Genomic DNA, 9,593 nt, shown 5'->3' on the forward strand with positions numbered 1-9,593 from the left:
ACGATTTAAGCATACAAGTGAATACGAAAGGGACACAGGACAGAATAATGGATACACATGAATGAGAATAAGGATGATGGTCATGGGGTCAGGTCAGTGGAGCTACCATGATGTGAGTCCAGTCCTGGCTGGCACCGTCAGTAGCATAACACAGACAAGAGGCCCTCGCCTGGCTCACTATCGTCTCCTAGGTTACAAGGTGACAAGCAGACACAGCTGGCTGGCGAAGCCCCTTATCTGTGAGGTGACGGACAGGGGGGCGGGGGGAAGGGATGTCGCATGTCAACAACAAGGGGTCAGTTTGGTGGCCAAGGGGAAGAGGCTGGGGGGGTCACATGACAGGAAGTGATGGAAGATGAGTCAAAAATTAAGACAGGTGATCTGATAAGTGAAATAATTGAATAGCCTTGAATAATAATTAATCTAAGTATAACTAAGAAGGGCTCACTGTGAAGCACAAAAATACAATTGATTAAGTGTTTTCAATGGAACTTTGATACAATAATTTGCCTTCCATCATATTACCAAATTCATGGCTGCTTTGTTGGGAAGGTTTTGACCTAAAGCAGGCAAATCCAGTTGCAGTTTTGTCATTTACTGTGCAACATTTTTAAAATTATAAATCATTTTCTGAGCTCTGGTGTTAAAGCATTCTCCCAATGGGGGGCGCTATCTGCCAGGGGCTCAAGTGCCCATTGACTAGTGTGTGGTGGGCAGATGATGCTTAAACTCTTTATTCATTAACATCACAGCACACACAGCTGTGTAAGTATAATACCCATCGCCCTCCACGTGAGCGCTGCTATGCTGATCTCCACAGTAGGGGCGCCTGAAAAGTGGCTGAAGTGTTTCCTCTGTGTGTGTGTGTGTGTGTGTGTGTGTGTGTGTGTGTGTGTGTGTGTGTGTATAAGTGTGACTGACGTAAAGCTATCCCCACCACGCTTTCCCCACCCTTACCCCAGACAGTGTACATATAGCCCCCCCCTCCCCAACCTTGCCCACCCAGTGTTTACCTTGTATCCTTCAGTGTGTACCTAGGAATCAGGAATCTGAATTCGGAGAGAAATTCTAAATAAATAAGGGGTTCATACAACTTTAAAGTGTTATAAAAACACGCCATTTCACCAGCATTTATGACAAAGGTGTGACAAACCCTGTTTTTTGAAGAGGCAAGCTTTTTTCTTTCTTTTCTATCGGTTAGAGTTGGCCAGACTCCAATAACTAGTCCCATTGATCTACAGCTAAAACGGCCCTGTGCGCACACACAGCCAGCCCTGCGAGCGACAGCGGGCGGGTGTAAAAACATTTTTTCACCCTTGTGTTTTTTTTTGTTTGGGCTCAATCCCCGGTTCTTTCACGGGGCATAAAGAAAGCGCTGTGCTCAGCAGGGTCATGCGGGCTAGGCCGGCCGCAGAGGCGAGGGCCAGACTATGGGTAGCGATTAGGGCCTCTAATGTGCGATGAATCCTTTTCGAATCACATGATATGAACTAATGTCGCCATTTAATGATAAAACAACAGACTGTGGGAGGGGAGAGCCGAGGGGTAGGGGGGGGGGGCGGGTGTGGAGTGTACAGCTGCACAGTGGAGGGGGGGATGGAATGGATGACAACTGCATTTCTGACGTTCTATGCCTCAACACACATGCCTTTAGACTCTAATGGAGGTGGATAAAAAGAGACCAGGAGGAGAGATAAATGCGTTAAAGTTCAACAACACAAGATAAGTGTGGGGCATGTCTGTCTGCATTACACAACGGCCATTTCCCAAGCAATCTTTACACTTGTCTTCCAGTAGCTGGTGTTGTTTTAGTCAGCCTTTATCACTCCCTATACTGGAAGGTACTAAGGGGTCAGTTTGTCCTTCTCATTGGAGCACAGAGGCAGTGATGAAAATATCTGGATTATTATGGATGGATGGGAATAGCCCCGCCTCCGTAGAACAGTCTTGTATAACCTTGGGAAACTGGGGTTTGAATTCCGGCTCTTGCTAGAGTTGTCAGGGGTGGATTAAGTTAAATATAGGATGACCTATCCCTATTTGAGGGGACTTAGGGAGTGGATGTAGCCCTCCAGTACACACTGACAGCCCGACTCACTCACAGGAGAGTATTCATACTCGGCTGACCCCCTCACCCAGAGTCTGAGCATCTAGAATATAGTTTTAGGAAGGAAACCTATGATTAAGAAACAAGTATAAGCTTACCCAAGGAAATCTCATATCATGAAAATGAAAAGGGAAATGGTCATGCAAGTATACTTAAGTACAGGAAAGGTCATGATAATTGGGACAGTTAAACTAATCAGGTTGAGCTGTGTATACCTCTAAACTGTATTTGAAAACCATTGTGATGTTTGTCATTTTGGATATAAATGTATGTGTAGCGCTCTGACTCAATATAGCACCTGGGAGAGAGAAGAATGTCAGTTTGATACCCTGGCACTACCTGTAGGTGTCCCTGTTGAGATCATCCCATCTTCACATGCCCATGCCAAGTCCCCACCACACTGTCAATGGTTCCCACTAGGATGTGTTGTCCACATCGGGGCTTGACCCATTGGCTTTACCTCACTTTCACACCACAAGCCCCTCCCAACCACAGTCAAAACAGGTTCCAATATAGGGTGCAATAAATGGCCGCACTATAACACTGTATCAACACAACATACCGTGCTCCACACACTTTACATAGAGAGAGAGAGAAAACTAAACACATTTCTGTACGACAAACACAACTGATGGGCCAAATGCAGTATCATTTAATTTGACCAAGGGGCGTCTTGCCTTGTTAGTTTCATGAGCTTTTTATTTTATTGTCAAATCTTTATTAACTAATCTGTTCTATTGGTCGTAGTCTGTCACTCACAAACAGTCACATTAATCACACAGACAGACAAACAGACAGACAGACAGACATGAATGATTTACACACGCCATACCACTGAATATTTTAAACCTTAGAATATGATGTCTGTGTGTAGGCCACATAAGAAAACATCCAGGGCGCTCCTGAAATACACAACAAGGGGACTGAAGTATTTGGCCATGGGGCCAGTGTGAATTTGCTATAAATAACCCTGTCTGTTTTAGGCTCTGAGTTGAGCCGAGCTGCTGGGCTGGTGTCTTGGTGGCTGCATGCAGAGAGACACCGGCCTTGACACTGCAGCCAACAGATCAGCAATCTCCAAACACTCCCCAGCCACTGGACCCTGGACCCAACCACCTATCTTCCACATTGTCTGACTGGGCCCTTTACAAAGCACCCAATCATTTCCCTCCATTTCCCTCCTTAGCTTCTATGGCACCTCTTACCTTTGGTGTTCATCTGACTTGTGAAGTTATCATCTATCATCTATAGGAGGCTTAGTGTTCATCTCCTCATGTACATTTAGCATAGGCCAACAGGTTTACTGACCATACATTTAACAGTACGTGGGAATGTCCATGGTGAGTGGCAGACACTGTAGCACGAGAGGGGGCTGCCTCGAGGTGCAGGCAGGATAGGATTCATAAATATAACGGTCATTAAAGTTAGCCAGCAAGGCCTCGTAAAATGTTGTTTAATGTGCATTAATGAGTACAAGTTATGGTGTGTTCGGAGCCATGAATTTTTACAACTGAACTCCACCTTGAGTCACCATAATCATTATAACATTAAATGGTTTTCGACAAATGTCCAGCCACCTAGCGAAGGTAAGTAAACTAGCTAACCAATCTTTGAATTAGTAGGAACATCTAACAAAGGTGTACTAGTAGCCTAAATCTAGTGTAATGATTATACATAACTGCTACTTGAATATGCAGCCCCATCAGTGACTAAGATTAGGTTTATATTTACATTTGGATGTTGTGTGTCTGTATATAATCCTAGGATTATACACAGACACACAACATCCACATGTAAATATATCCTAGTCACAGATGGGGATAGGATGAAGCTAGACTTTTGAACAGCAAAGTCTGGTTAAAAGCTGAGTTTTCCACTTCAGTGTTGATGACAGCAAACTCGTGTTTGAGGAGAAAATGTTTTTATTCAACAGATGGAACTATGAGGCTGCACCAGGCCGTACACAAGGGAAGGTATGGACCAGTGGGGGGCAGGGGGTGATAACCTTGATCGTTTTTGAAGAGGTATTATATAGGGCCTATTAGTTTCAAGTTTGGAGTTGGGAATATATTCAAATACTCACTTTGCCATGATTTCTAAGTGAATCAGTTTCCCATGATGTCACATTGTTACATTCAAATCAACTTCACCATTGTCCTGAAGTGACCTCAGCTGACCTGAATGAATTGATTTTTGCTGCAGGTCTCCACTCACTGGGACTTGATAGTGGCAGGTAGGCTAAATCAGATGAACCTATCGTTATTCGATACTGAACCGTTGGCGGTTGGTTGGCCCTGGTGAAGCTGCGAACATGTCCACAAGTTGCATACAGATGACAGAACAGGTGTTCGTATTGTGTTTATGTGTGTGTGTGTTGGTTTTGCGTCCTTTGCCCCTTTCCTGGAACAGGCTGAAGGCACATTCCTCCGTTTCTCATGCGTCAGGTGTTTCTGATCCAGGCTCTACTGTAAGCCCTTGGAGGGGGCTAGATTCCCCTCACATCTGCGTTTTATGGATTTTTTTTATAAATCCAGCACATAGGGAATTTAATAGCGATATCCTTTCCAAGTAATCCCAGTCGTCCCAAGCAACAGATAGAAGTATCATGTCTGTACATGGCATTCAACCAGTAACATTCATTTGTATAGCACTTTTTACATAGATTTTTTACATAAACTGTTGCAAAGTGCTGTCATGGCATGGCACATTAATGTCAAATCTAGATAGAGACACAACCAGAGAATGAGGCTCCCATTACCTTAAAATATTGAGTTCAAGTTCACTTTTGTGTAAACTATTTTGTGTCATGTTCTTTTTCGGTGTCTCTATTCTTGTCCTGGTTGTTATATGCCACCCAGGTGTGAAGCCTAATATTAACTTTTTCCAGCATTCAGTTGTGGAGTTCGCCCACCAGCATCATGTACTGCAGAGTGTTGTAAATTGTCGTTGAGTCCGTGTGACAGCTCTAAATAGGATTGTGATAGATGTTTGCCTCTTACGTGTGAGACTGACACAATCGTCTCACTCTAATTACTGCATGTGTCGATGTGTGCATGACGTGTCGGGGGCGATGTGTCACTCCTCTCCTCCCAGCTCACTATCGCATTCTGACATCCTCTCTCGGAATTTGGAGTGAGGTAGTGGTAAATGTAAAGGTCAGTGAGTGTGCTCTCTTGTGCAAGATGCACTGTCCCCAGCTTCCCTCTGTGGAGATTTGATCTGGTCATCATGGTGCATACCCCTTTAACAGTCCAGCAGATCCAACAGGAAATGAGAGCGGCAGACAGAGGGAGATGGAAACCAGTCACTGATGGTGGTGTAGTAGGGGACAGTATTAAACCAGTCACTGATGGTGGTGTAGTAGGGGACAGTATTAAACCAGTCACTGATGGTGGTGTAGTAGGGGACAGTATTAAACCAGTCACTGATGGTGGTGTAGTGGAGGACAGTATTAAACCAGTCACTGATGGTGGTGTAGTAGAGAACAGTATTAAACCAGTCACTGATGGTGGTGTAGTAGGGGACAGTATTAAACCAGTCACTGATGGTGGTGTAGTAGGGGACAGTATTAAACCAGTCACTGATGGTGGTGTAGTAGAGGACAGTATTAAACCAGTCACTGATGGTGGTGTAGTAGGGGACAGTATTAAACCAGTCACTGATGGTGGTGTAGTAGAGGACAGTATTAAACCAGTCACTGATGGTGGTGTAGTAGGGGACAGTATTAAACCAGTCACTGATGGTGGTGTAGTAGGGGACAGTATTAAACCAGTCACTGATGGTGGTGTAGTAGGGGACAGTATTAAACCAGTCACTGATGGTGGTGTAGTAGAGGACAGTATTAAACCAGTCACTGATGGTGGTGTAGTAGGGGACAGTATTAAACCAGTCACTGATGGTGGTGTAGTAGAGGACAGTATTAAAGCCTTTTGGAGAGGGCTAGTGTAATAGTGAACTAGGTAGTAAACAAATCAATCAAATGGTTTTTTACTTTAGTAAATTGTGTAACACTTTATTTGAACAGTTCCCTACAGATGGTTTATGGATGGTAAACTACCTACTAGATGAATAATATACTATCCGCTAACACTTGCCCTTAATCCTAATCACAGCAAATTGTTGCGAATCAGCAGAGTTTTGAACATCTAGATAATCTGCAGAGCACTATCCAAACAAATTGTGACAGAAGAGGATAAATTGATATTTATCAATGATGATTTAAAAAAATAAAAAAATAAAGATTTTTAAGTAGCTACCCTCCACTGATCAGATGAAGCTTTAAAAGAGCCCTGCATCATGTATTTGTTTGTTGCTACTGTAGGTGTTGCAAACGTGTTTAAACAGATTGGCCTACTCAGGATTGTCTGAACATGTGTTGCTGATTTCATTGGTCACTGATAGGAGAGAAAAGGGGCAAGACCAGAAATGTATATGGTACAAAAAGTTTATTTAGTAACAGTTTTGTAAACATTTGAGGTAAATGAACATTTACATCAACTTGTTCTTACAAAATTCCATACACAAGGCACTTCTCTTAAGACAGCATTTAAACAGGCTGCTGTTCTGAGCATTTGTAGATGGTTCCTACTCCCTGACTGGCCAGAGAAATCACGCTCTGCATGAGACATATCAAGAGTTTTTTAAGAAATCAATGTTAACCTATAAGATGAAGGGCTAGTGGGCAACTCAAAACAAAACATAAGTTGCTGTTTTTAGAGGAAGGGAAGGGCCAGCTACCCAGCTAACTTTCTCTCAACGTTAGTGTGACGTTGTAATACAGCCTAACTAGAGAGTCACAGGAATGTTGTGAGAACACAGTGAAAGCATTGAGTGAGCACACAGAAAATACTCACCGCCCAGTTTTTCTATTTCTGAATATCCAAACTCTGCAATTGTTTCATACCATGAGTTTTGAAATTAACAATTAACTTATTATTGTAATCCCTACATTAACATTTGATGCAATGTTTTTGAAATACTGTCTTTAACGTGAAGAGCCGCTGTGTTTTACTGTTAAGACATTTTTCTTTAAGGATTATAAACATCGGCAGTGTCTGGTGTTTTATTTTATTTCTCTCCTACCAATATAAGCTTCGTTGAACAGCATATTTTGCCTAAATGTGCAAATCTTTATCTATTTACTAAAATGTAAACTTTAAGAACCAAAATGACAAATGCAGATAACACAGATTTTTTTTGGTGGTTTGGTACAATGAAATAGTTTAAATTAAAAGATAACATACATTTATTGGGAAAATAATATATATTTTCAATATAAGTACCACTGTTATAAGCAAAGGATTGCATAGTCTCCTATGAGAATCTTTCGATGTTGTAACTGGATTTCAGTTTGGATTCAATAGTTATTTACTTCTTTAAATATGTGAGAAATACATCCATTTAGGTTTCTTGTCTAAGTAAAGAATTTAAGGAAAGCCTATTTCAAGTGAGTATCCGTGTTGTGCATTGACCTTGCATAGTTGATTCCTTTTTTCAATAAGGTTTAGGAACTTCACAAAATGAAATAGGAGGCTACAGTTTACACAAACTAGACCCAAGACTGAGCATGCCATTGCTTACAACAGGTGTTGTAGTCAGTAATAGTGGAGGTTCTATAGATCATCAAGATGTTAACTGGAACGCAACGAAAAAAGAAGAAATGGGGATCGACTCTTCATCCTGGTATCATGACACTTGCAATTTCATTGCCTTTGTCTGTTTTGTATCAAATTGCTATTCGCCAATCACAAATTGACTACAGTTAAGCAATTTGTTATCAATATAATTCAATTCAGTTTAAAAAAATAGCACTTTTAAGAATAAAACCAATAAAGTAGCACATGTAATGTATAAGAGTGAGAACTTTTCTACTCTTAACATGAAAGATGCAATGATTAAAAAGTAATGTGTTTTTGATGGCAGCAATAAACACGGTCATCATATATTAAAAAACTCTCAATCTTTCCTGTCAAATCAAAGAGCTTTGTTTCTTTTAACTGAACATCAAATCTGGTTTTAAATTAGAGACAAGGAACATTTGGCAGAAAACTCAATGGAAATCTCAAATGTCACTTATTTAGGTGTATAGATGGTGTTCTTCACTTAGTTTGATCACATTTGCAGGATGTGTGATACTTGAATACATAGCTTGATAATGGTTTGTTTACCTTCTTAATGGTTAACCTACAGCATTTTTGTGTTCAACCTCTTGAAAATTGGATATCAAACTCAAATTTTAATTGAGGCAAATATGTAATTGTCTTATTTTCTGCTTTAGAGGATCAAATATAGCAGCAGGAGCTGGAACTAAGATACCAACAGGTGTTATGTAGTTATACCATACAATGGACCCTGGCAACAGCTGGGCACTGCGAGAACAGATACGACTCCTAGTTTTGACCCATAATCCATTTACAGTGAAGATACTGTAGGTGCTTTTGTGTCAGTGTGGGTGTGTTTAAGGGAAGAGTGAGAGGGAATGAGGGGCTCTTCATGAAGACTGTTTCACTAGAAACTATTTAAAACAGATAATATCACACCACTTGTATAATGAGAAGCCATTCTGTTCCTTATGCCCTACTTTTTGTGTGGAGTCCCCCTCCATTTTCTCTCAACTGAAAGATCTCTCCCTCTCCCAAGATAACTAGATTACGATATGCTACGGTTAATGATAGGTGGATTGTGGGTAAAACCAAGACAGGGAAATGTGCATGCAGACCTGTTAGTGAATCAGTGAGTTGTAGTTTTACATTTTACAGATTCCACTACTATCTTTTAACCCATGATACAAAATAGATCTATCCATAAAAAGCATAGCTAAACTATTTTCTAACTGTTATAAAAATAGGAGGCATTTATATAGTGAAATTCAGGAAGTGGCGTAGAGAACAAGCAATTGTTATTGCTCCCATAGTGGTATCATCACTGACATCTTACAGTATTTCTCATCATATAGCCAGAGAAAGAGTGAGGGCATGAATGCTGCTGAATTTAGTTTTGCTCGCCAGGGGCTTCCTACGATACACCAGGAACTAAATCGACCTTTACATGAAGCGTTCAACAAAAGGCTCAACTTAAACTGAATGACTTGGAATGAGAGAAAACATACTAAACAAAAAACTGGTTTCTATAACACGTCAAAACAGCCTGTTCTTGTTCCACATAACAGTTTTATTCAAAGTCGGTTCTCAGCAATTTGCCAACTTAGCGACTTGATGAATGTACAGTATCATTCCTAATTGGAATAAATAGGCTTTTATTTTCATCAAATAAACAAAACAAAAGACCACTGTTGATAAGAGGACAGTGAGACAGAACAGGCCCCTGAAACCTAAATACAACAATGAAGTCACTTGGCCGTCTTAAGCTGGAATACCAACCCCTAAGTCCAGTATATTGAAACCTTCCAACGCACATTGCACGGTCACACTCTGTGCGTATGTTCAATTACGTCTAACACCACACCTGCCTCAGGTATGCTACAACT

General features: G+C 41.1%; 1 protein-coding gene across 1 annotated transcript in view; it reads left to right on the forward strand.

Moving 5' to 3' along the window:
* Positions 1-9,593, forward strand: part of zmym2 (zinc finger, MYM-type 2) — a 113,889-nt gene that overhangs the window by 26,303 nt on the left and 77,993 nt on the right. The gene's annotated exons all lie outside the window — the stretch shown is intronic.

Source organism: Argentina silus, assembly GCF_951799395.1.
Source record: "Argentina silus genome assembly, chromosome: 12".
NCBI lineage: Eukaryota > Metazoa > Chordata > Actinopteri > Argentiniformes > Argentinidae > Argentina > Argentina silus.